General features: G+C 42.5%; 26 non-coding genes and 1 pseudogene across 26 annotated transcripts; all 27 read left to right on the top strand.

Moving 5' to 3' along the window:
• Positions 1-122: 122 nt before the first annotated feature.
• LOC124319158 lies at positions 123-344 on the top strand. Its single transcript, XR_006912855.1, has one exon. It is a non-coding gene; the product is annotated as a small nucleolar RNA U3 (small nucleolar RNA).
• A 510-nt stretch (positions 345-854) lies between these two features.
• LOC124319150 lies at positions 855-1,045 on the top strand. Its single transcript, XR_006912847.1, has one exon. It is a non-coding gene; the product is annotated as a U2 spliceosomal RNA (small nuclear RNA).
• Positions 1,046-1,554: 509 nt separating this feature from the next.
• On the top strand, positions 1,555-1,718 carry LOC124319143. The gene has a single exon (XR_006912838.1). It is a non-coding gene; the product is annotated as a U1 spliceosomal RNA (small nuclear RNA).
• Positions 1,719-1,910: 192 nt separating this feature from the next.
• Trnah-gug lies at positions 1,911-2,000 on the top strand. Its single transcript is given in 2 exon segments — positions 1,911-1,947; positions 1,966-2,000. It is a non-coding gene; the product is annotated as a tRNA-His (tRNA).
• Positions 2,001-2,404: 404 nt separating this feature from the next.
• On the top strand, positions 2,405-2,546 carry LOC124319165. Its single transcript, XR_006912864.1, has one exon. It is a non-coding gene; the product is annotated as a U4 spliceosomal RNA (small nuclear RNA).
• A 574-nt stretch (positions 2,547-3,120) lies between these two features.
• Positions 3,121-3,243, top strand: LOC124319173. The gene has a single exon (XR_006912871.1). It is a non-coding gene; the product is annotated as a U5 spliceosomal RNA (small nuclear RNA).
• A 203-nt stretch (positions 3,244-3,446) lies between these two features.
• On the top strand, positions 3,447-3,565 carry LOC124319134. Its single transcript, XR_006912830.1, has one exon. It is a non-coding gene; the product is annotated as a 5S ribosomal RNA (ribosomal RNA).
• Positions 3,566-4,313: 748 nt separating this feature from the next.
• Positions 4,314-4,432, top strand: LOC124319146. The gene has a single exon (XR_006912842.1). It is a non-coding gene; the product is annotated as a 5S ribosomal RNA (ribosomal RNA).
• A 754-nt stretch (positions 4,433-5,186) lies between these two features.
• Positions 5,187-5,408, top strand: LOC124319159. The gene has a single exon (XR_006912856.1). It is a non-coding gene; the product is annotated as a small nucleolar RNA U3 (small nucleolar RNA).
• A 510-nt stretch (positions 5,409-5,918) lies between these two features.
• LOC124319151 lies at positions 5,919-6,109 on the top strand. Its single transcript, XR_006912848.1, has one exon. It is a non-coding gene; the product is annotated as a U2 spliceosomal RNA (small nuclear RNA).
• A 509-nt stretch (positions 6,110-6,618) lies between these two features.
• Positions 6,619-6,782, top strand: LOC124319144. Its single transcript, XR_006912839.1, has one exon. It is a non-coding gene; the product is annotated as a U1 spliceosomal RNA (small nuclear RNA).
• A 192-nt stretch (positions 6,783-6,974) lies between these two features.
• Positions 6,975-7,064, top strand: Trnah-gug. Its single transcript is given in 2 exon segments — positions 6,975-7,011; positions 7,030-7,064. It is a non-coding gene; the product is annotated as a tRNA-His (tRNA).
• Positions 7,065-7,468: 404 nt separating this feature from the next.
• LOC124319166 lies at positions 7,469-7,610 on the top strand. Its single transcript, XR_006912865.1, has one exon. It is a non-coding gene; the product is annotated as a U4 spliceosomal RNA (small nuclear RNA).
• A 574-nt stretch (positions 7,611-8,184) lies between these two features.
• LOC124319174 lies at positions 8,185-8,307 on the top strand. The gene has a single exon (XR_006912872.1). It is a non-coding gene; the product is annotated as a U5 spliceosomal RNA (small nuclear RNA).
• Positions 8,308-8,510: 203 nt separating this feature from the next.
• On the top strand, positions 8,511-8,629 carry LOC124319142. The gene has a single exon (XR_006912837.1). It is a non-coding gene; the product is annotated as a 5S ribosomal RNA (ribosomal RNA).
• A 748-nt stretch (positions 8,630-9,377) lies between these two features.
• On the top strand, positions 9,378-9,496 carry LOC124319157. Its single transcript, XR_006912854.1, has one exon. It is a non-coding gene; the product is annotated as a 5S ribosomal RNA (ribosomal RNA).
• A 754-nt stretch (positions 9,497-10,250) lies between these two features.
• On the top strand, positions 10,251-10,472 carry LOC124319160. The gene has a single exon (XR_006912858.1). It is a non-coding gene; the product is annotated as a small nucleolar RNA U3 (small nucleolar RNA).
• A 510-nt stretch (positions 10,473-10,982) lies between these two features.
• Positions 10,983-11,104, top strand: LOC124319156 (annotated as a pseudogene).
• A 4,280-nt stretch (positions 11,105-15,384) lies between these two features.
• LOC124319154 lies at positions 15,385-15,570 on the top strand. The gene has a single exon (XR_006912851.1). It is a non-coding gene; the product is annotated as a U2 spliceosomal RNA (small nuclear RNA).
• Positions 15,571-16,079: 509 nt separating this feature from the next.
• Positions 16,080-16,243, top strand: LOC124319145. Its single transcript, XR_006912841.1, has one exon. It is a non-coding gene; the product is annotated as a U1 spliceosomal RNA (small nuclear RNA).
• Positions 16,244-16,435: 192 nt separating this feature from the next.
• Positions 16,436-16,525, top strand: Trnah-gug. The gene is given in 2 exon segments: positions 16,436-16,472; positions 16,491-16,525. It is a non-coding gene; the product is annotated as a tRNA-His (tRNA).
• A 404-nt stretch (positions 16,526-16,929) lies between these two features.
• LOC124319167 lies at positions 16,930-17,071 on the top strand. The gene has a single exon (XR_006912866.1). It is a non-coding gene; the product is annotated as a U4 spliceosomal RNA (small nuclear RNA).
• A 574-nt stretch (positions 17,072-17,645) lies between these two features.
• Positions 17,646-17,768, top strand: LOC124319175. The gene has a single exon (XR_006912873.1). It is a non-coding gene; the product is annotated as a U5 spliceosomal RNA (small nuclear RNA).
• A 203-nt stretch (positions 17,769-17,971) lies between these two features.
• LOC124319168 lies at positions 17,972-18,090 on the top strand. Its single transcript, XR_006912867.1, has one exon. It is a non-coding gene; the product is annotated as a 5S ribosomal RNA (ribosomal RNA).
• A 748-nt stretch (positions 18,091-18,838) lies between these two features.
• On the top strand, positions 18,839-18,957 carry LOC124319179. The gene has a single exon (XR_006912878.1). It is a non-coding gene; the product is annotated as a 5S ribosomal RNA (ribosomal RNA).
• A 754-nt stretch (positions 18,958-19,711) lies between these two features.
• LOC124319161 lies at positions 19,712-19,933 on the top strand. The gene has a single exon (XR_006912859.1). It is a non-coding gene; the product is annotated as a small nucleolar RNA U3 (small nucleolar RNA).
• Positions 19,934-24,805: 4,872 nt separating this feature from the next.
• LOC124319155 lies at positions 24,806-24,991 on the top strand. The gene has a single exon (XR_006912853.1). It is a non-coding gene; the product is annotated as a U2 spliceosomal RNA (small nuclear RNA).
• The last annotated feature ends 197 nt before the right edge of the window (positions 24,992-25,188 follow it).

Consider the following 25,188-nt stretch of genomic DNA (forward strand, 5'->3'; position numbering starts at 1 on the left):
GCGTCAAGTATTGCAAATCTCAATTTAATATTCCGAAATATCGATCTATGCACTGTAATTTACGCCAAAGCTCATTGATCGTACAAACCTTATTTAGAGTTCTGCAAAATAACATTGCATTTAAGATCATACTTCACAGGATCATTTCTGTAGTATATCTTGACTTGTTTCCCACCAGAAACTTGTCTCCTTTCAACCCACGATGACGAGTTAAGACGCTGGTTTCTGAGCGTGAAACAGGCTGTGAGTGTAGCTGTCTCGACAGCATCAAACACAGTCATTGAGGACCGTTTCCGTTAAATCCATGTGAAATAGCGGAAGGAAACTAGCGTGTTCAGAGTGGTTGAGATGATAAAACAAATTTAAATTCTTGAAAATCTAAAGAGATAAATCTTAATAATAATTCCAGGTATTCGTGTCCTTAAATCATCTGCTTGTATGGCAAAATAAATTGTGAAAGTGAGGTTGGTCAATTTGAGGATGTGTCATGACTTTATGATCGTATTGCATTCTTTTAGTTATTGTTATTTAATCATGATTAATTATCGTTCAGAGCTTTTGTCGTCAGGTGGCGTGGCAAAGCCATATTCTGAAAAAAAAGGACCTAGTGTGATAACGAGAGTAAAATTTGCAACGCCTTCAGCGTAAATTGTATCTCCCTTAATACAGTATGAGCATAATAAAACAAATGAAAATGAACTTTATAAGCATCAAGTGGTCGCGTCTGGAAAAATGAACAACTCAATATTTTATAGCATTTCTTGAATGTTTTGAGTGATATGAGTATTCTTCGTACACCACCGGAAATGTGTTGAACCTCAGTGGTTATTTTGGGCAGTAATCCTTGTAACATTATCGCTTCTCGGCCTTTTGGCTAAGATCAAAGTGTAGTATCTGTTCTTATCAGCTTAATATCTGATACGGGTTCAAATGGACCCCAGAATATTAAACTGATTTTTGGCATACGGTGGGAATACAGTGCTTGCACTGCTCCCGCCACGGGTTGACCCGGTATTGCAGTACCTCCGGGATCGGCTCACCCTCTATGAGGGAGAACATATTGAATAAAACAGAAATTGTCTTAGCACCGTATAATAAAAGACCATGTATAATTGCAAAACTGTCATGTAGACATGTTTGTAATTTTTTCTAATTGTATTTTTTTCGTAATATCAAGAAAAGCATAAAAAAATACGTACTTGATTGTGTTAACTAATTAGTACTGTTCATCTTTCGATGTGATGTTTTTTTTTAAAATATGAAGATGCGTGTATTTTCATATGAAAAGTCGATTTTCTTATTTTCTTATTTGCCAATTGGACGACCAAATGAAAAAAAACAAGCAATTTGTTTCTTGAAAAGTATTTGCAAAGATCAAGACCATGAAATAAATACTGAGCTTTATTTACTATATTTTGCTCGAGTTCGTAATTCAAGTCGATGAAAGAAAGTGGGTGGTATTCTCTAAACGTCAGTCAAATACTTGAACACTCTTTGTCAATATTGTTCTGCTGTATACAAAGTATTAAACAAAGTGAAAAAGCATCCACAATCATACTTACCTGGCTCAGAGGCAACCATGATCACCAAGGTGGTTCCTCCAGGGCGAGGCCTTTCCATTGCACTAAGGATGGGCTGACCCTTGCGATTAATCCAAATGTGATTAACTCGGGAGTACAATTTTTGGTAGTGGGGGACTGCGTTCGCGCCGTTCCCTGAACACACTATAAATGTAAGAAAAATTCTTGTCATCTGCCGGAAGTTGAACTAAATCTGGTCCCGTTAGTAAACGGTAGGGTTGACCGCTTGGGAATACGCGAAGCATCAGATTTTCTTTCTGGGAAGAAACAACAAAGTAATGAAATTCATGTTTAGCTACTTTAATATAAATCATCATGGCCAATGGATTGGCCGTGATCGTCTAGTGGTTAGGACCCTACGTTGTGGTACCTACTAGATATGAATCCGTAGTAACCCAGGTTCGAATCCTGGTCACGGCACTGAAAACTGATTTTTCACGTCAACACGCAGATTAACTATAAATTTTGTTTGGTTGGAAAGTAATGCTCGCTCACTTCAATAGTTCATAATGTGAAAAACAATTTGGAATGAAAACCTGAAATTCCCCCTCCCTTTTTTTGTGTGTGCAGGAAGTTGTTGAAATGTATGGAAGAAAAATACACATTTACAGAATTTCAAGTATTTGACCCGATATTAAGACAAAAATTATTTCATGTATGTAATGAACTGTCCCCTGTTGGTATTAGTCCAATGGGAGATGGAAATTAAAATTTGCCTAGGGTAATCTAAATGAATATTTCTGAACGAAATTGTTGGTCCAACACGTCCAAGCAGAACGAATTCAGCAAATGCTTAAGTAGACTTGCTTTTCTGATTATAATTTAGCTTTGCGCAGTGGCAATATCATAACCAATGAGGGTCTCCCGAGGTGTGATTATTGCTAGTTGAAAACTTTAACCAATACCCCGCCACGATGAAGTGAAATAATCTTTGTCGTCGGCAATTTTTGATAGCTCCATCAGGAGCATTTCAGCGTACAAGAAAAAAAAAATTACAGTCAGTTAGAAAAATTGGAGTGTTGCATAGTGTGTTTATAACATTAAACGGTGAAAGTGAAATCGTATAAGTGATTTTTGTTTCCATTTAGTTGGTATTGCACGTCAGACAAGGCTGATTAATTCGTTCGCTGAAGGCCATTAATATCAGTCAGTTGGAACATTGTGAACACGGGGAAAATATTTGAAAAGGTGATTCCAAATGACAAGGTGAAAAGATTCCACCATGTTTAAAGGGGAAGTTCAATAAATTGTTAACCGCTGTAGGGTGAATGTCGGGGTAAACATCTGATCCCACCACCTACGTGTTGGGCTTGTACCATAAAGATCGTTCATTTTTTTCAAAAATAACACTGCGCACAACTGTTTCGTTCAAAAACATGTTAACGAGCTTTATACATGATATTTACTTTAAAATAACTGTACCCATTGATAAAGAATTGCACAAGGATTTTGATATGTAAACGCATGTTTCGAAAAAAAACCTTACAAGCGCACTTCAAAATTTTGAAATGAATATAAATACAAGGCATACCACTGTTATTTACTCTGGTTTCTAATCAATACCCGGATAAATCTTTCGCCTTTTACTAAAGATTTCCGTGGTTAGGAGCATTGATGAGTCTATATGACTTATTTTTTTAACGCCCGGTCTTCTGATTGGGCACTTTGAATAAATGAAAAATTAAAAACGTCTGTATGCGGAAACAAAGATATTCTACTACTACATACTGACAACATTTGTAAAATGACAAACTGATAGTTTTTCGGTGGTTTTGGTAAGATTAGTGTGTATTTCAAAAAGATAAATCTCAAGCACAAGTAATAGATTAGAGGCGAATATGGTCGGGTAATTGCGTCTAGTTTAATGTCAACGGCCATACCACATAGAACTCACCCGGTCTCGTCAGCTCCCGGAAGTTAAGCTATGTCGGGTCCCGTTAGTACTTGGATGGGTGACCGCTTGGGAATACGGGATGCTGTTGGCATGGAATTATTTTATTTTTGTGAATCCAATTGAATTGAAGTGCTTCCCAAGATGGGTGATACTACATGGACTACAATGTATTATTTTGGCATTAGTTGAAAATGGAAGGAACGTATTTTTTACTGGATATTGCCTACTAGACGTCCTCCAACCTCTTTGTTGCTGAAAGATATTTGAAACGCCGTGCGCGAAGCGCACGGCACAGCCGAGAGGCTACTAGACGTCCTCCAACCTCTTTGTTGCTGAAAGATATTTGAAACGCCGTGCGCGAAGCGCACGGCACAGCCGAGAGGCTTGTACGTTGGTGGTTTCTTCGGGCAGCTCTATCTAATCTCTCTGGCTCTGAGATCCTTATGCAACGCAAGCTAAGTAAAGCGCGAAGCGCACGGCACAGCCGAGAGGCTTGTACGTTGGTGGTTTCTTCGGGCAGCTCTATCTAATCTCTCTGACTCTGAGATCCTTATGCAACGCAAGCTAAGTAAGGGAAGCAATCGTTAGCCTTATGACACTTGGATTGTTGGCTCATTGATCGGACATCCCCGGAACGAGAAAATTAAAAATGACAGTTAGCCAAAAATAGTGGCGTTTGGAAATATTATCAAATTTTATATTCGGTTGTCCATTGACAAATGTACTTATATGTCCTCGTTTGTTTGGCTAAGGTTGGTGTGTATTTCGAACAGAAAGTAAGCAAGCATTAGAACTAGATTTAGAGGCGAATATGGTCGGGTAATGGCGACTGAATTGATGTCAACGGCCATACCACATAGAACTCACCCGGTCTCGTCAGCTCCCGGAAGTTAAGCTATGTCGGGTCCCGTTAGTACTTGGATGGGTGACCGCTTGGGAATACGGGATGCTGTTGGCATGGTGTAATTTTATTTTTGCTCCCCAAGTTAGATGAGACATGGAATATAATGTATTCTTTAGGTATTAGTTGAAAAGGGTATTGCTGGGACTTTGATTAATGATACCATATATTGTAGAACGCATGTTTGTTTGATCTCGGTAGTTTTAACGACAAAAAAAAAGATAGAGGTTTGGCTATTTTGTTGAGGCTGTTGCATGACGCCCACTCACTGGCACGATCCCACTACTGCCGAACACGGGAACTTTTGGCTGCTAGGTTTCCCTCCTGACCCACTACGCTCCTCCTTAGCTAACCTGCACCTACTAGATTCCTCTAGCAGATCCATGCTGATGTCAAGCTTAGTGCGGGCACCTGATCAACATGCGGTATCACGAAACAGGGCTCCTAAACTCAAGCCATCCACTCTACCAAGCCTCCCCGAAGCAGGATTATAGGTGCACGCCAAACACCCAGCTGATAAATGGGCTCTCAATCGATAATACATTACTGTAATAAATTGATTTGATGAGCACGCGGATTCTTTATTGTGTCCAAAATTGGTCTCGTCACTTGTTCTATAACTATTAAAGAGCTTCTCGGTGTTTCAATAAATGAACAAAATGCAAGACCTGACAATGTATGTACTGTGTGCGTCAAGTATTGCAAATCTCAATTTAATATTCCGAAATATCGATCTATGCACTGTAATTTACGCCAAAGCTCATTGATCGTACAAACCTTATTTAGAGTTCTGCAAAATAACATTGCATTTAAGATCATACTTCACAGGATCATTTCTGTAGTATATCTTGACTTGTTTCCCACCAGAAACTTGTCTCCTTTCAACCCACGATGACGAGTTAAGACGCTGGTTTCTGAGCGTGAAACAGGCTGTGAGTGTAGCTGTCTCGACAGCATCAAACACAGTCATTGAGGACCGTTTCCGTTAAATCCATGTGAAATAGCGGAAGGAAACTAGCGTGTTCAGAGTGGTTGAGATGATAAAACAAATTTAAATTCTTGAAAATCTAAAGAGATAAATCTTAATAATAATTCCAGGTATTCGTGTCCTTAAATCATCTGCTTGTATGGCAAAATAAATTGTGAAAGTGAGGTTGGTCAATTTGAGGATGTGTCATGACTTTATGATCGTATTGCATTCTTTTAGTTATTGTTATTTAATCATGATTAATTATCGTTCAGAGCTTTTGTCGTCAGGTGGCGTGGCAAAGCCATATTCTGAAAAAAAAGGACCTAGTGTGATAACGAGAGTAAAATTTGCAACGCCTTCAGCGTAAATTGTATCTCCCTTAATACAGTATGAGCATAATAAAACAAATGAAAATGAACTTTATAAGCATCAAGTGGTCGCGTCTGGAAAAATGAACAACTCAATATTTTATAGCATTTCTTGAATGTTTTGAGTGATATGAGTATTCTTCGTACACCACCGGAAATGTGTTGAACCTCAGTGGTTATTTTGGGCAGTAATCCTTGTAACATTATCGCTTCTCGGCCTTTTGGCTAAGATCAAAGTGTAGTATCTGTTCTTATCAGCTTAATATCTGATACGGGTTCAAATGGACCCCAGAATATTAAACTGATTTTTGGCATACGGTGGGAATACAGTGCTTGCACTGCTCCCGCCACGGGTTGACCCGGTATTGCAGTACCTCCGGGATCGGCTCACCCTCTATGAGGGAGAACATATTGAATAAAACAGAAATTGTCTTAGCACCGTATAATAAAAGACCATGTATAATTGCAAAACTGTCATGTAGACATGTTTGTAATTTTTTCTAATTGTATTTTTTTCGTAATATCAAGAAAAGCATAAAAAAATACGTACTTGATTGTGTTAACTAATTAGTACTGTTCATCTTTCGATGTGATGTTTTTTTTTTAAATATGAAGATGCGTGTATTTTCATATGAAAAGTCGATTTTCTTATTTTCTTATTTGCCAATTGGACGACCAAATGAAAAAAAACAAGCAATTTGTTTCTTGAAAAGTATTTGCAAAGATCAAGACCATGAAATAAATACTGAGCTTTATTTACTATATTTTGCTCGAGTTCGTAATTCAAGTCGATGAAAGAAAGTGGGTGGTATTCTCTAAACGTCAGTCAAATACTTGAACACTCTTTGTCAATATTGTTCTGCTGTATACAAAGTATTAAACAAAGTGAAAAAGCATCCACAATCATACTTACCTGGCTCAGAGGCAACCATGATCACCAAGGTGGTTCCTCCAGGGCGAGGCCTTTCCATTGCACTAAGGATGGGCTGACCCTTGCGATTAATCCAAATGTGATTAACTCGGGAGTACAATTTTTGGTAGTGGGGGACTGCGTTCGCGCCGTTCCCTGAACACACTATAAATGTAAGAAAAATTCTTGTCATCTGCCGGAAGTTGAACTAAATCTGGTCCCGTTAGTAAACGGTAGGGTTGACCGCTTGGGAATACGCGAAGCATCAGATTTTCTTTCTGGGAAGAAACAACAAAGTAATGAAATTCATGTTTAGCTACTTTAATATAAATCATCATGGCCAATGGATTGGCCGTGATCGTCTAGTGGTTAGGACCCTACGTTGTGGTACCTACTAGATATGAATCCGTAGTAACCCAGGTTCGAATCCTGGTCACGGCACTGAAAACTGATTTTTCACGTCAACACGCAGATTAACTATAAATTTTGTTTGGTTGGAAAGTAATGCTCGCTCACTTCAATAGTTCATAATGTGAAAAACAATTTGGAATGAAAACCTGAAATTCCCCCTCCCTTTTTTTGTGTGTGCAGGAAGTTGTTGAAATGTATGGAAGAAAAATACACATTTACAGAATTTCAAGTATTTGACCCGATATTAAGACAAAAATTATTTCATGTATGTAATGAACTGTCCCCTGTTGGTATTAGTCCAATGGGAGATGGAAATTAAAATTTGCCTAGGGTAATCTAAATGAATATTTCTGAACGAAATTGTTGGTCCAACACGTCCAAGCAGAACGAATTCAGCAAATGCTTAAGTAGACTTGCTTTTCTGATTATAATTTAGCTTTGCGCAGTGGCAATATCATAACCAATGAGGGTCTCCCGAGGTGTGATTATTGCTAGTTGAAAACTTTAACCAATACCCCGCCACGATGAAGTGAAATAATCTTTGTCGTCGGCAATTTTTGATAGCTCCATCAGGAGCATTTCAGCGTACAAGAAAAAAAAAATTACAGTCAGTTAGAAAAATTGGAGTGTTGCATAGTGTGTTTATAACATTAAACGGTGAAAGTGAAATCGTATAAGTGATTTTTGTTTCCATTTAGTTGGTATTGCACGTCAGACAAGGCTGATTAATTCGTTCGCTGAAGGCCATTAATATCAGTCAGTTGGAACATTGTGAACACGGGGAAAATATTTGAAAAGGTGATTCCAAATGACAAGGTGAAAAGATTCCACCATGTTTAAAGGGGAAGTTCAATAAATTGTTAACCGCTGTAGGGTGAATGTCGGGGTAAACATCTGATCCCACCACCTACGTGTTGGGCTTGTACCATAAAGATCGTTCATTTTTTTCAAAAATAACACTGCGCACAACTGTTTCGTTCAAAAACATGTTAACGAGCTTTATACATGATATTTACTTTAAAATAACTGTACCCATTGATAAAGAATTGCACAAGGATTTTGATATGTAAACGCATGTTTCGAAAAAAAACCTTACAAGCGCACTTCAAAATTTTGAAATGAATATAAATACAAGGCATACCACTGTTATTTACTCTGGTTTCTAATCAATACCCGGATAAATCTTTCGCCTTTTACTAAAGATTTCCGTGGTTAGGAGCATTGATGAGTCTATATGACTTATTTTTTTAACGCCCGGTCTTCTGATTGGGCACTTTGAATAAATGAAAAATTAAAAACGTCTGTATGCGGAAACAAAGATATTCTACTACTACATACTGACAACATTTGTAAAATGACAAACTGATAGTTTTTCGGTGGTTTTGGTAAGATTAGTGTGTATTTCAAAAAGATAAATCTCAAGCACAAGTAATAGATTAGAGGCGAATATGGTCGGGTAATTGCGTCTAGTTTAATGTCAACGGCCATACCACATAGAACTCACCCGGTCTCGTCAGCTCCCGGAAGTTAAGCTATGTCGGGTCCCGTTAGTACTTGGATGGGTGACCGCTTGGGAATACGGAATGCTGTTGGCATGGAATTATTTTATTTTTGTGAATCCAATTGAATTGAAGTGCTTCCCAAGATGGGTGATACTACATGGACTACAATGTATTATTTTGGCATTAGTTGAAAATGGAAGGAACGTATTTTTTACTGGATATTGCCTACTAGACGTCCTCCAACCTCTTTGTTGCTGAAAGATATTTGAAACGCCGTGCGCGAAGCGCACGGCACAGCCGAGAGGCTACTAGACGTCCTCCAACCTCTTTGTTGCTGAAAGATATTTGAAACGCCGTGCGCGAAGCGCACGGCACAGCCGAGAGGCTTGTACGTTGGTGGTTTCTTCGGGCAGCTCTATCTAATCTCTCTGGCTCTGAGATCCTTATGCAACGCAAGCTAAGTAAAGCGCGAAGCGCACGGCACAGCCGAGAGGCTTGTACGTTGGTGGTTTCTTCGGGCAGCTCTATCTAATCTCTCTGACTCTGAGATCCTTATGCAACGCAAGCTAAGTAAGGGAAGCAATCGTTAGCCTTATGACACTTGGATTGTTGGCTCATTGATCGGACATCCCCGGAACGAGAAAATTAAAAATGACAGTTAGCCAAAAATAGTGGCGTTTGGAAATATTATCAAATTTTATATTCGGTTGTCCATTGACAAATGTACTTATATGTCCTCGTTTGTTTGGCTAAGGTTGGTGTGTATTTCGAACAGAAAGTAAGCAAGCATTAGAACTAGATTTAGAGGCGAATATGGTCGGGTAATGGCGACTGAATTGATGTCAACGGCCATACCACATAGAACTCACCCGGTCTCGTCAGCTCCCGGAAGTTAAGCTATGTCGGGTCCCGTTAGTACTTGGATGGGTGACCGCTTGGGAATACGGGATGCTGTTGGCATGGTGTAATTTTATTTTTGCTCCCCAAGTTAGATGAGACATGGAATATAATGTATTCTTTAGGTATTAGTTGAAAAGGGTATTGCTGGGACTTTGATTAATGATACCATATATTGTAGAACGCATGTTTGTTTGATCTCGGTAGTTTTAACGACAAAAAAAAAGATAGAGGTTTGGCTATTTTGTTGAGGCTGTTGCATGACGCCCACTCACTGGCACGATCCCACTACTGCCGAACACGGGAACTTTTGGCTGCTAGGTTTCCCTCCTGACCCACTACGCTCCTCCTTAGCTAACCTGCACCTACTAGATTCCTCTAGCAGATCCATGCTGATGTCAAGCTTAGTGCGGGCACCTGATCAACATGCGGTATCACGAAACAGGGCTCCTAAACTCAAGCCATCCACTCTACCAAGCCTCCCCGAAGCAGGATTATAGGTGCACGCCAAACACCCAGCTGATAAATGGGCTCTCAATCGATAATACATTACTGTAATAAATTGATTTGATGAGCACGCGGATTCTTTATTGTGTCCAAAATTGGTCTCGTCACTTGTTCTATAACTATTAAAGAGCTTCTCGGTGTTTCAATAAATGAACAAAATGCAAGACCTGACAATGTATGTACTGTGTGCGTCAAGTATTGCAAATCTCAATTTAATATTCCGAAATATCGATCTATGCACTGTAATTTACGCCAAAGCTCATTGATCGTACAAACCTTATTTAGAGTTCTGCAAAATAACATTGCATTTAAGATCATACTTCACAGGATCATTTCTGTAGTATATCTTGACTTGTTTCCCACCAGAAACTTGTCTCCTTTCAACCCACGATGACGAGTTAAGACGCTGGTTTCTGAGCGTGAAACAGGCTGTGAGTGTAGCTGTCTCGACAGCATCAAACACAGTCATTGAGGACCGTTTCCGTTAAATCCATGTGAAATAGCGGAAGGAAACTAGCGTGTTCAGAGTGGTTGAGATGATAAAACAAATTTAAATTCTTGAAAATCTAAAGAGATAAATCTTAATAATAATTCCAGGTATTCGTGTCCTTAAATCATCTGCTTGTATGGCAAAATAAATTGTGAAAGTGAGGTTGGTCAATTTGAGGATGTGTCATGACTTTATGATCGTATTGCATTCTTTTAGTTATTGTTATTTAATCATGATTAATTATCGTTCAGAGCTTTTGTCGTCAGGTGGCGTGGCAAAGCCATATTCTGAAAAAAAAGGACCTAGTGTGATAACGAGAGTAAAATTTGCAACGCCTTCAGCGTAAATTGTATCTCCCTTAATACAGTATGAGCATAATAAAACAAATGAAAATGAACTTTATAAGCATCAAGTGGTCGCGTCTGGAAAAATGAACAACTCAATATTTTATAGCATTTCTTGAATGTTTTGAGTGATATGAGTATTCTTCGTACACCACCGGAAATGTGTTGAACCTCAGTGGTTATTTTGGGCAGTAATCCTTGTAACATTATCGCTTCTCGGCCTTTTGGCTAAGATCAAAGTGTAGTATCTGTTCTTATCAGCTTAATATCTGATACGGGCTTTCCTTTGGCCTCCAACTTCTTCTAACATTTCCTCTGCTCTCAATTCTTGACAGTTGGATAATCGCTTAGCCCGGCAACTGGCGAGAGGGTGTTTTTGCTGTAAACTACGCGGCGCTTCTACTGACGTCGGTCTTCCGGTATCCAATCCGGCCAGCAATTCCCTTCTCGTGTTTCATATTCCCACACACGCGCGTCCCGGTTAGGCCCACACATTAACCATAGCTCCTCGTTGTCTGGGAGTCAAATCCCCTGGAGATTCCTCTGAGTTTTTAGTCTGTCTGTAAACTTTTCCCTATGAAGTCAGTAGTAAACTTGCAGTAAACTCACTTTAATTCAGTCCCAAATTCGTACTTTTTAAAAAGCAAATGCGGGGGTTGACTCTCACCCTCAACCCAACCTTGAGCCGGTCCAGACGTCTGACCGTCTGGATTTGTTCTCCCTTTCTGGAATGGCAGGGGCAGCTGTGGACTTCTTCGAGTTCCAAGCTTGTGATGGAACTATTTACTTACCTTGGCCTGTGCCCGATACGATTAAGTGCTCTCTCTGCAAAATCGGAAAATACTCGTCAAGATCACGAGTCCAAGATTCGGTCAGGCACATGTTCGCTAAACATGACGCGAGAGTTGCTCCCATGTACACATGCAATTCGTGCGATCACGAGACCAGCGATGTTGTCATTGCTAGAAGGCATGAGAAAGGTTGTGGTGCACTTGATGAGAGCATCACTGTGGAAGGAACCACAATTATGGGTAATGAAGTCACGCTCATGTATCCAGGTGGCCCATGCCGATGCCCCTTATGCAAGTGGCACACAAAGGGTGAGGGAACAGTCGCTTTCCAGTCCATTGAACATCATCTGTTTAGAGTACATGGTCTCACTACAGTCCGCAGATGGCAATGTAGGAAATGCGAGGCAAATGGAGATGGATACTTCATTAAAACGCATTACAAAACACATCTAACAGAGACGCCAAAACCGTATTCTCCAACTGTTCCCCTCCTCCCCCTCCCTCCTAACATTTCCAACAGAGAGTTTTTCAGAATTATCAATCTTGAACTGTCAACCACCTCTTGTCACACCCCCACTGTTGCTTCGAGACGCAATACTCCGAACAACACAGAAGGAGAGGGGACCTCACCCGTCCCCTCCTCTTCCTCTCCAGCTTCTCCAGTTTCATCTTCTTCTTTTTCTTCTGCATCAAACACCTCCAAAGACTTGTCCACTCAACGCTCGAGTCCTTCTACTCCAAACATAATCTCAGAAAACAGTGAATCTCTTGACTCATCAATTTCCTCTTTCAATTCTCCGTCTTCATCAAAATCTTCCAACAACAATGATTCCTCTTATGAATCTCCAGCCTCATCTCCCAGCCAGCTTGGTAGATTGGTAGCTCCCGGAGACGCGGTGTGTCCACTAGAGGCGTTTAGGAGGGTTTGGGGCGCTAGGATAGAGGCTTGCAACACGGTACAGTGCCTCGACTCTACCCTCACTAAGTGCAGTGCTGAGTGGCTAAAACTTTCTGCCACACCGGAAGACTCGACCTCTTCTCAGAAACGACCGCCCCCTCCAAAGAAGCCACCAGACGCCCACCGAAAGCGAAGCCAAAACCGCCAGCAACAAAGAATCAGAAGATCCAAACAAACCCAAAACGACCAAAAGAGCAAAATTCAACGTCTATTTTCTTTGTATCCCCGCAGGGCTGTCAGGAAAATTCTCGAAGAAGAATCAACTGGATATTCTGGAACAAAAGAAACAGCGACTGCATTTTTGAAAGAAACCTACTGTCAGCCAGCTCCTTCTCAGGAGCAAGTGGAGTCAGCCCGTGCTCAATTCGACCACTGCGATTGGAAGCAGACGACCGATGACGACATCAGGCTACTCTCAGCTCCCCCCAGTCTTAGCGAAATCAAGCTTAAACTCGGTAAAGCTGCTAACACTGCTCCAGGAAGGGATGGCCTTGAATATCGCCACCTCCGGTCTCTTGACGGTAATGGCGAGCTCCTAGCAACCATTTACCGGGCGGTGTGGTCTCTGGGTATCCCAGCCTGCTGGAAAACATCTCGAACCGTCCCTATCTTCAAGAAAGGAGATCCCTCTGATTATGGAAACTTCAGGCCAATATCCTTACTACCAACCATGTACAAGATATTTTCGGGTATAATATCGTCCAGGATAATGGCCACCGCCACGAGACTAGGATGGATTTCTCCAGAACAAAAGGGATTCCTTCCAGGAGTCAGGGGTATCCAAGAGCACACACACATACTCCACACGGTGATCGAGCAGGCGAAACAGTCAAAAAGGAAGCTGGTGATTGCTTGGCTCGATCTCACCAACGCATTCGGATCAATACCTCATCCGATACTGAACAGCCTGTTCGAAAGCCTCCCGATACCAGACGAACTTCGCCGCATTCTGACCGATATCTACTCAAACAACATCATGGACTTTGCCGTCGGACAAGACTCAGTTCAAATCCATCCAACAGCCGGAGTCCGACAAGGAGATCCATTAAGCAGCGTCGTCTTCAATCTGGCGGCAGAACCGATCATCAGGACAGTAAAATCAAACAACAACGGGTTCGCAGTCTACCAGTCAAGAGTGTCCACTTCGTCCTATGCAGACGACATTGCCATCGCAGGATCTTCAGTCAGCGAAATCCAGGGAACTCTCAATGCCACCGAGAACACGGCAACCTCACTCGGCTTGAAATTTAATCCTAACAAGTGCACGTCACTCACACTCATTAATGGCAAATCTTCTGTAGATAACCCACTGAAACTCGGAGACTCCCAAATAAGGGCCTTAGCCGAGGACGAACAGGAAAACTATCTAGGGACTCCACTAGGCTCACGACTAACCTTCCGACCCACCACGTCACTTCTCGGAAATTTGATAAAGATTGGCGACTCCGGTTTGGCTCCCTGGCAAAAGCTGGAAGTGTACAGAAGTGTACTACTCCCATCACTTTCCCACCACCTTGCATCGGGAAGAGTCGAGAAAAGATCCCTCTACGACCTGGACGTCGCCTGCAGAGATTTCCTTCGCAAGGTAGCCTGTGTCCCTATGTCCGCTAACACTGCTTTTTTCTACTCAGATCGCCGCGTGGGAGGACTTGGAGTTCTCCCCCTCACAGACGAGGCTGACATTTGGACCCTGGCAAGAGCACTGCAACTCCTAGATAGCAAAGACAAGAACGTCAGTGAAGTGGCAATGGCACAACTAGAAGAAACCATCAAATTGGGATACGGCAGGAACGAGGTCCCCTTTCCACTTCCTATTAACGAGTACTTGGCAGGTTCCATGGAAAAGGGACTTGGAGCAATCAGACATGGAGGAGCATCGATGAACCTTTGGACCCGCGCAAGGAAGGCCTCGGGCTGTTTGAAGAGGATAAGGATTGATGTATCCGGCGAAGAGTACAGCAAAGTTATCGCCGATGACATCTCCACAATCTCCATCAAGGCAGTCAGAGGACTCCGGACCGCGATGAGGCAAAGGTGGACAAGCAGACTCCTGTCAGCTCAACAAGGAAAGACGGCAACCGGATTAGCTCTTGACATGGCCAAGGAGAACGCAGGTCTCTTATCATGCCGAACGCCACTGTCCTTCCAGGAATGGCACTTTCTCCACAAGGCGAGACTAGGGATACTGCCAGTCCGAGGTGGCCCAGGATCAAAGTCGACAGTCAAAACCTGTCGACTAGGTTGTACGAAGCTGGAAACCACAGACCATGTTGTCTGTGGGTGCCAGGTAAACTCCGCTCTTTCTATTAATCGTCATAATTCTATCTTAGGACTGATGGCGGAAGAAACGGAGAAACTTGGCCACACCGTCTCCGTCAACCTCGCCGTGGACAACTCCGGACTCAGACCAGACCTGGTGGTCACTTCCACCAACCCTCCCATCATCATCGACGTCACGGTTCCCCTCAGCAGCGCGGATGGACTCGAGAAGGCACAGGCAAGGAAAATTGAAAAGTACAAACATCTTGGTGTGGTACTCCCTCTCGTGGTTGGTTCACTAGGGTCCTGGCTCCCAAGCAACGATGAGATATGTCTTGCCCTGGGATTCTCGGGTAGAAAATGGCAGAGCCTCAAGAAGAAGATGAAACTACTGGCCATCCAAGGAACAACTCAAATCATAGCCAAACATCTGGCATACCAGACCGAAGCAAGCGATCCCGAACCCGAAGAAGAAGAAGCAGAAGAGGGCGCAAGTCCTCCCTCTTCCTCAAACTAAGGGTTTTTTAACGTAGCGTTGACACGTCGTCTCGCGAACTTTTTCCCTTCAAACTCAATTAAAATAAATCATTGTATATATGTTTATTCCCAGTCCTTTGGAAAATACAATGCATAAAATCTGTTCTTATCAGCTTAATATCTGATACGGGTTCAAATGGACCCCAGAATATTAAACTGATTTTTGGCATACGGTGGGAATACAGTGCTTGCACTGCTCCCGCCACGGGTTGACCCGGTATTGCAGTACCTCCGGGATCGGCTCACCCTCTATGAGGGAGAACATATTGAATAAAACAGAAATTGTCTTAGCACCGTATAATAAAAGACCATGTATAATTGCAAAACTGTCATGTAGACATGTTTGTAATTTTTTCTAATTGTATTTTTTTCGTAATATCAAGAAAAGCATAAAAAAATACGTACTTGATTGTGTTAACTAATTAGTACTGTTCATCTTTCGATGTGATGTTTTTTTTTTAAATATGAAGATGCGTGTATTTTCATATGAAAAGTCGATTTTCTTATTTTCTTATTTGCCAATTGGACGACCAAATGAAAAAAAACAAGCAATTTGTTTCTTGAAAAGTATTTGCAAAGATCAAGACCATGAAATAAATACTGAGCTTTATTTACTATATTTTGCTCGAGTTCGTAATTCAAGTCGATGAAAGAAAGTGGGTGGTATTCTCTAAACGTCAGTCAAATACTTGAACACTCTTTGTCAATATTGTTCTGCTGTATACAAAGTATTAAACAAAGTGAAAAAGCATCCACAATCATACTTACCTGGCTCAGAGGCAACCATGATCACCAAGGTGGTTCCTCCAGGGCGAGGCCTTTCCATTGCACTAAGGATGGGCTGACCCTTGCGATTAATCCAAATGTGATTAACTCGGGAGTACAATTTTTGGTAGTGGGGGACTGCGTTCGCGCCGTTCCCTGAACACACTATAAATGTAAGAAAAATTCTTGTCATCTGCCGGAAGTTGAACTAAATCTGGTCCCGTTAGTAAACGGTAGGGTTGACCGCTTGGGAATACGCGAAGCATCAGATTTTCTTTCTGGGAAGAAACAACAAAGTAATGAAATTCATGTTTAGCTACTTTAATATAAATCATCATGGCCAATGGATTGGCCGTGATCGTCTAGTGGTTAGGACCCTACGTTGTGGTACCTACTAGATATGAATCCGTAGTAACCCAGGTTCGAATCCTGGTCACGGCACTGAAAACTGATTTTTCACGTCAACACGCAGATTAACTATAAATTTTGTTTGGTTGGAAAGTAATGCTCGCTCACTTCAATAGTTCATAATGTGAAAAACAATTTGGAATGAAAACCTGAAATTCCCCCTCCCTTTTTTTGTGTGTGCAGGAAGTTGTTGAAATGTATGGAAGAAAAATACACATTTACAGAATTTCAAGTATTTGACCCGATATTAAGACAAAAATTATTTCATGTATGTAATGAACTGTCCCCTGTTGGTATTAGTCCAATGGGAGATGGAAATTAAAATTTGCCTAGGGTAATCTAAATGAATATTTCTGAACGAAATTGTTGGTCCAACACGTCCAAGCAGAACGAATTCAGCAAATGCTTAAGTAGACTTGCTTTTCTGATTATAATTTAGCTTTGCGCAGTGGCAATATCATAACCAATGAGGGTCTCCCGAGGTGTGATTATTGCTAGTTGAAAACTTTAACCAATACCCCGCCACGATGAAGTGAAATAATCTTTGTCGTCGGCAATTTTTGATAGCTCCATCAGGAGCATTTCAGCGTACAAGAAAAAAAAAATTACAGTCAGTTAGAAAAATTGGAGTGTTGCATAGTGTGTTTATAACATTAAACGGTGAAAGTGAAATCGTATAAGTGATTTTTGTTTCCATTTAGTTGGTATTGCACGTCAGACAAGGCTGATTAATTCGTTCGCTGAAGGCCATTAATATCAGTCAGTTGGAACATTGTGAACACGGGGAAAATATTTGAAAAGGTGATTCCAAATGACAAGGTGAAAAGATTCCACCATGTTTAAAGGGGAAGTTCAATAAATTGTTAACCGCTGTAGGGTGAATGTCGGGGTAAACATCTGATCCCACCACCTACGTGTTGGGCTTGTACCATAAAGATCGTTCATTTTTTTCAAAAATAACACTGCGCACAACTGTTTCGTTCAAAAACATGTTAACGAGCTTTATACATGATATTTACTTTAAAATAACTGTACCCATTGATAAAGAATTGCACAAGGATTTTGATATGTAAACGCATGTTTCGAAAAAAAACCTTACAAGCGCACTTCAAAATTTTGAAATGAATATAAATACAAGGCATACCACTGTTATTTACTCTGGTTTCTAATCAATACCCGGATAAATCTTTCGCCTTTTACTAAAGATTTCCGTGGTTAGGAGCATTGATGAGTCTATATGACTTATTTTTTTAACGCCCGGTCTTCTGATTGGGCACTTTGAATAAATGAAAAATTAAAAACGTCTGTATGCGGAAACAAAGATATTCTACTACTACATACTGACAACATTTGTAAAATGACAAACTGATAGTTTTTCGGTGGTTTTGGTAAGATTAGTGTGTATTTCAAAAAGATAAATCTCAAGCACAAGTAATAGATTAGAGGCGAATATGGTCGGGTAATTGCGTCTAGTTTAATGTCAACGGCCATACCACATAGAACTCACCCGGTCTCGTCAGCTCCCGGAAGTTAAGCTATGTCGGGTCCCGTTAGTACTTGGATGGGTGACCGCTTGGGAATACGGGATGCTGTTGGCATGGAATTATTTTATTTTTGTGAATCCAATTGAATTGAAGTGCTTCCCAAGATGGGTGATACTACATGGACTACAATGTATTATTTTGGCATTAGTTGAAAATGGAAGGAACGTATTTTTTACTGGATATTGCCTACTAGACGTCCTCCAACCTCTTTGTTGCTGAAAGATATTTGAAACGCCGTGCGCGAAGCGCACGGCACAGCCGAGAGGCTACTAGACGTCCTCCAACCTCTTTGTTGCTGAAAGATATTTGAAACGCCGTGCGCGAAGCGCACGGCACAGCCGAGAGGCTTGTACGTTGGTGGTTTCTTCGGGCAGCTCTATCTAATCTCTCTGGCTCTGAGATCCTTATGCAACGCAAGCTAAGTAAAGCGCGAAGCGCACGGCACAGCCGAGAGGCTTGTACGTTGGTGGTTTCTTCGGGCAGCTCTATCTAATCTCTCTGACTCTGAGATCCTTATGCAACGCAAGCTAAGTAAGGGAAGCAATCGTTAGCCTTATGACACTTGGATTGTTGGCTCATTGATCGGACATCCCCGGAACGAGAAAATTAAAAATGACAGTTAGCCAAAAATAGTGGCGTTTGGAAATATTATCAAATTTTATATTCGGTTGTCCATTGACAAATGTACTTATATGTCCTCGTTTGTTTGGCTAAGGTTGGTGTGTATTTCGAACAGAAAGTAAGCAAGCATTAGAACTAGATTTAGAGGCGAATATGGTCGGGTAATGGCGACTGAATTGATGTCAACGGCCATACCACATAGAACTCACCCGGTCTCGTCAGCTCCCGGAAGTTAAGCTATGTCGGGTCCCGTTAGTACTTGGATGGGTGACCGCTTGGGAATACGGGATGCTGTTGGCATGGTGTAATTTTATTTTTGCTCCCCAAGTTAGATGAGACATGGAATATAATGTATTCTTTAGGTATTAGTTGAAAAGGGTATTGCTGGGACTTTGATTAATGATACCATATATTGTAGAACGCATGTTTGTTTGATCTCGGTAGTTTTAACGACAAAAAAAAAGATAGAGGTTTGGCTATTTTGTTGAGGCTGTTGCATGACGCCCACTCACTGGCACGATCCCACTACTGCCGAACACGGGAACTTTTGGCTGCTAGGTTTCCCTCCTGACCCACTACGCTCCTCCTTAGCTAACCTGCACCTACTAGATTCCTCTAGCAGATCCATGCTGATGTCAAGCTTAGTGCGGGCACCTGATCAACATGCGGTATCACGAAACAGGGCTCCTAAACTCAAGCCATCCACTCTACCAAGCCTCCCCGAAGCAGGATTATAGGTGCACGCCAAACACCCAGCTGATAAATGGGCTCTCAATCGATAATACATTACTGTAATAAATTGATTTGATGAGCACGCGGATTCTTTATTGTGTCCAAAATTGGTCTCGTCACTTGTTCTATAACTATTAAAGAGCTTCTCGGTGTTTCAATAAATGAACAAAATGCAAGACCTGACAATGTATGTACTGTGTGCGTCAAGTATTGCAAATCTCAATTTAATATTCCGAAATATCGATCTATGCACTGTAATTTACGCCAAAGCTCATTGATCGTACAAACCTTATTTAGAGTTCTGCAAAATAACATTGCATTTAAGATCATACTTCACAGGATCATTTCTGTAGTATATCTTGACTTGTTTCCCACCAGAAACTTGTCTCCTTTCAACCCACGATGACGAGTTAAGACGCTGGTTTCTGAGCGTGAAACAGGCTGTGAGTGTAGCTGTCTCGACAGCATCAAACACAGTCATTGAGGACCGTTTCCGTTAAATCCATGTGAAATAGCGGAAGGAAACTAGCGTGTTCAGAGTGGTTGAGATGATAAAACAAATTTAAATTCTTGAAAATCTAAAGAGATAAATCTTAATAATAATTCCAGGTATTCGTGTCCTTAAATCATCTGCTTGTATGGCAAAATAAATTGTGAAAGTGAGGTTGGTCAATTTGAGGATGTGTCATGACTTTATGATCGTATTGCATTCTTTTAGTTATTGTTATTTAATCATGATTAATTATCGTTCAGAGCTTTTGTCGTCAGGTGGCGTGGCAAAGCCATATTCTGAAAAAAAAGGACCTAGTGTGATAACGAGAGTAAAATTTGCAACGCCTTCAGCGTAAATTGTATCTCCCTTAATACAGTATGAGCATAATAAAACAAATGAAAATGAACTTTATAAGCATCAAGTGGTCGCGTCTGGAAAAATGAACAACTCAATATTTTATAGCATTTCTTGAATGTTTTGAGTGATATGAGTATTCTTCGTACACCACCGGAAATGTGTTGAACCTCAGTGGTTATTTTGGGCAGTAATCCTTGTAACATTATCGCTTCTCGGCCTTTTGGCTAAGATCAAAGTGTAGTTTGGCCTCCAACTTCTTCTAACATTTCCTCTGCTCTCAATTCTTGACAGTTGGATAATCGCTTAGCCCGGCAACTGGCGAGAGGGTGTTTTTGCTGTAAACTACGCGGCGTTTCTACTGACGTCGGTCTTCCGGTATCCAATCCGGCCAGCAATTCCCTTCTCGTGTTTCATATTCCCACACACGCGCGTCCCGGTTAGGCCCACACATTAACCATAGCTCCTCGTTGGCTGGGAGTCAAATCCCCTGGAGATTCCTCTGAGTAATTAGTTTTTCTGTAAACTTTTTTCCTATTAAGTCAGTAGTAAACTTGCAGTAAACTCACTCTTATTCAGTCCCAAATTCGTACTTTTTAAAAGCAAATGCGGGGGTTGACTGTCACCCTCATCCCAACCTTGAGCCGATCCAGACGTCTGACTGTCTGGATTTGTTCTCCCTTTCTGCAATGGCAGGGGCAGTTGTGGACTTCTTCGAGTTCAAAGCTTGTGATGGAACTATTTACTTACCTTGGCCTGTGCCCGATACGATTAAGTGCTCTCTCTGCAAAATCGGAAAATACTCATCAAGATCACGAGTCCAAGATTCGGTCAGGCACATTTTCGCTAAACATGACGCGAGAGTTGCTCCCATGTACACATGCAACTCGTGCGATCACGAGACCAGCGATGTTGTCATTGCTAGAAGGCATGAGAAAGGTTGTGGTGCACTTGATGAGAGCATCACTGTGGAAGGAACCACAATTATGGGTAATGAAGTCACGCTCATGTATCCAGGTGGCCCATGCCGATGCCCCTTATGCAAGTGGCGCACAACGGGCGAGGGAACAGTCGCTTTCCAGTCCATTGAACATCATCTGTTTAGAGTACATGGCCTCACTACAGTCCGCAGATGGCAATGTAGGAAATGCGAGGCAAATGGAGATGGATACTTCATTAAAACGCATTACAAAACACATCTAACAGAGACGCCAAAACCGTATTCTCCAACTGTTCCCCTCCTCCCCCTCCCTCCTAACATTTCTAATAGAGAGTTTTTCAGAATTATCAATCTTGAACTGTCAACCACCTCTTGTCACACCCCAACTGTTGCTTCGAGACGCAATACTCCGAACAACACAGAAGGAGAGGGGACCTCACCCGTCCCCTCCTCTTCCTCTCCAGCTTCTCCAGTTTCATCTTCTTCTTCTTCTTCTGCATCAAACACCTCCAAAGACTTGTCCACTCAACGCTCGAGTCCTTCTACTCCAAACATAATCTCAGAAAACAGTGAATCCCTTGACTCATCAATTTCCTCTTTCAATTCTCCGTCTTCATCAAAATCTTCCAACAACAATGATTCCTCTTACGAATCTCCAGCCTCATCTCCCAGCCAGCTTGGTAGATTGGTAGCTCCCGGAGACGCGGTGTGTCCACTAGAGGCGTTTAGGAGTGTTTGGGGCGTTAGGATAGAGGCTTGCAACACGGTACAGTGCCTCGACTCCACCCTCACTAAGTGCAGTGCCGAGTGGCTAAAACTTTCTGCCACACCGGAAGACTCGACCTCTTCTCAGAAACGACCGCCCCCTCCAAAGAAGCCACCAGACGCCCACCGAAAGCGAAGCCAAAACCGCCAGCAACAAAGAATCAGAAGATCCAAACAAACCCAAAACGACCAAAAGAGCAAAATTCAACGTCTATTTTCTTTGTATCCCCGCAGGGCTGTCAGGAAAATTCTCGAAGAAGAATCAACTGGATATTCTGGAACAAAAGAAACAGCGACTGCATTTTTGAAAAAAACCTACTGTCAGCCAGGTCCTTCTCAGGAGCAAGTGGAGTCAGCCCGTGCTCAATTCGACCACTGTGATTGGAAACAGACGACCGATGACGACATCAGGCTACTCTCAGCTCCCCCCAGTCTTAGCGAAATCAAGCTTAAACTCGGTAAAGCTGCTAACACTGCTCCAGGAAGGGATGGCCTTGAATATCGCCACCTCCGGTCTCTTGACGGTAATGGCGAGCTCCTAGCAACCATTTACCAGGCGGTGTGGTCTCTGGGTATCCCAGCCTGCTGGAAAACATCTCGAACCGTCCCTATCTTCAAGAAAGGAGATCCCTCTGATTATGGGAACTTCAGGCCAATATCCTTACTACCAACCATGTACAAGATATTTTCGGGTATAATATCGTCCAGGATAATGGCCACCGCCACGAGACTAGGATGGATTTCTCCAGAACAAAAGGGATTCCTTCCAGGAGTTAGGGGTATCCAAGAGCACACCCACATACTCCACACTGTGATTGAGCAGGCGAAACAGTCAAAAAGGAAGCTGGTGATTGCTTGGCTCGATCTCACCAACGCATTCGGATCAATACCTCATCCGATACTGAACAGCCTGTTCGAAAGCCTTCCGATACCAGACGAACTTCGCCGCATTCTGACCGATATCTACTCAAACAACATCATGGACTTTGCCGTCGGACAAGACTCAGTTCAAATCCATCCAACAGCCGGAGTGCGACAAGGAGATCCATTAAGCAGCGTCGTCTTCAATCTGGCGGCAGAACCGATCATCAGGACAGTAAAATCAAACAACAACGGGTTCGCAGTCTACCAGTCAAGAGTGTCCACTTCGTCCTACGCAGACGACATTGCCATCGCAGGATCTTCAGTCAGCGAAATCCAGGGAACTCTCAATGCCACCGAGAACACGGCAACCTCACTCGGCTTGAGATTTAATCCTAAAAAATGCACGTCACTCACACTCATTAACGGCAAATCTTCTGTAGATAACCCACTGAAACTTGGAGACTCCCAAATAAGGGCCCTAGCCGAGGACGAACAGGAAAACTATCTAGGGACTCCACTAGGCTCACGACTAACCTTCCGACCCACCACGTCACTTCTCGGAAATTTGATAAAGATTGGCGACTCCGGTTTGGCTCCCTGGCAAAAGCTGGAAGTGTACAGAAGTGTACTACTCCCATCACTTTCCCACCACCTCGCATCGGGAAGAGTCGAGAAAAGATCCCTCTACGACCTGGACGTCGCCTGCAGAGATTTTCTTCGCAAGGTAGCCTGTGTCCCTATGTCCGCTAACACTGCTTTTTTCTACTCAGATCGCCGCGTGGGAGGACTTGGAGTTCTCCCCCTCACAGACGAGGCTGACATTTGGACCCTGGCAAGAGCACTGCAACTCCTAGATAGCAAAGACAAGAACGTCAGTGAAGTGGCAATGGCACAACTAGAAGAAACCATCAAATTGGGATACGGCAGGAACGAGGTCCCTTTTCCACTTCCTATTAACGAGTACTTGGCAGGTTCCATGGAAAAGGGACTTGGAGCAATCCGACATGGAGGAGCATCGATGAACCTTTGGACCCGCGCAAGGAAGGCCTCGGGCTGTTTGAAGAGGATAAGGATTGATGTATCCGGCGAAGAGTACAGCAAAGTTATCGCCGATGACATCTCCACAATCTCCATCAAGGCAGTCAGAGGACTCCGAACCGCGATGAGGCAAAGGTGGACCAGTAGACTCCTGTCAGCTCAACAAGGAAAGACGGCAACCGGATTAGCTCTTGACATGGCCAAGGAGAACGCAGGTCTCTTATCATGCCGAACGCCACTGTCCTTCCAGGAATGGCACTTTCTCCACAAGGCTAGACTAGGGATACTGCCAGTCCGAGGTGGCCCAGGATCAAAGTCGACAGTCAAAACCTGTCGACTAGGTTGTACGAAGCTGGAAACCACAGACCATGTTGTTTGTGGGTGCCAGGTAAACTCCGCTCTTTCTATTAATCGTCATAATTCTATCTTAGGACTGATGGCGGAGGAAACGGAGAAACTTGGCCACACCGTCTCCGTCAACCTCGCCGTGGACAACTCCGGACTCAGACCAGACCTGGTGGTCACTTCCACCAACCCTCCCATCATCATCGACGTCACGGTTCCACTCAGCAGCGCGGATGGACTCGAGAAGGCACAGGCAAGGAAAATTGAAAAGTACAAACACCTTGGTGTGGTACTCCCTCTCGTGGTTGGTTCACTAGGGTCCTGGCTCCCAAGCAACGATGAGATATGTCTTGCCCTGGGATTCTCGGGTAGAAAATGGCAGAGCCTCAAGAAGAAGATGAAACTACTGGCCATCCAAGGAACAACCCAAATCATAGCCAAACACCTGGCATACCAGACCGAAGCAAGCGATCCCGAACCCGAAGAAGAAGAAGCAGAAGAGGGCGCAAGTCCTCCCTCTTCCTCAAACTAAGGGTTTTTTAACGTAGCGTTGACACGTCGTCTCGCGTACTTTTTCCCTTCAAACTCAATTAAAATAAATCATTGTATATATGTTTATTCCCAGTCCTTTGGAAAATACAATGCATAAAATCTGTTCTTATCAGCTTAATATCTGATACGGGTTCAAATGGACCCCAGAATATTAAACTGATTTTTGGCATACGGTGGGAATACAGTGCTTGCACTGCTCCCGCCACGGGTTGACCCGGTATTGCAGTACCTCCGGGATCGGCTCACCCTCTATGAGGGAGAACATATTGAATAAAACAGAAATTGTCTTAGCACCGTATAATAAAAGACCATGTATAATTGCAAAACTGTCATGTAGACATGTTTGTAATTTTTTCTAATTGTATTTTTTTCGTAATATCAAGAAAAGCATAAAAAAATACGTACTTGATTGTGTTAACTAATTAGTACTGTTCATCTTTCGATGTGA

The sequence above is a fragment of the Daphnia pulicaria genome, unplaced genomic scaffold (assembly GCF_021234035.1).
Source record: "Daphnia pulicaria isolate SC F1-1A unplaced genomic scaffold, SC_F0-13Bv2 h1tg000132l, whole genome shotgun sequence".
Lineage (NCBI taxonomy): Eukaryota > Metazoa > Arthropoda > Branchiopoda > Diplostraca > Daphniidae > Daphnia > Daphnia pulicaria.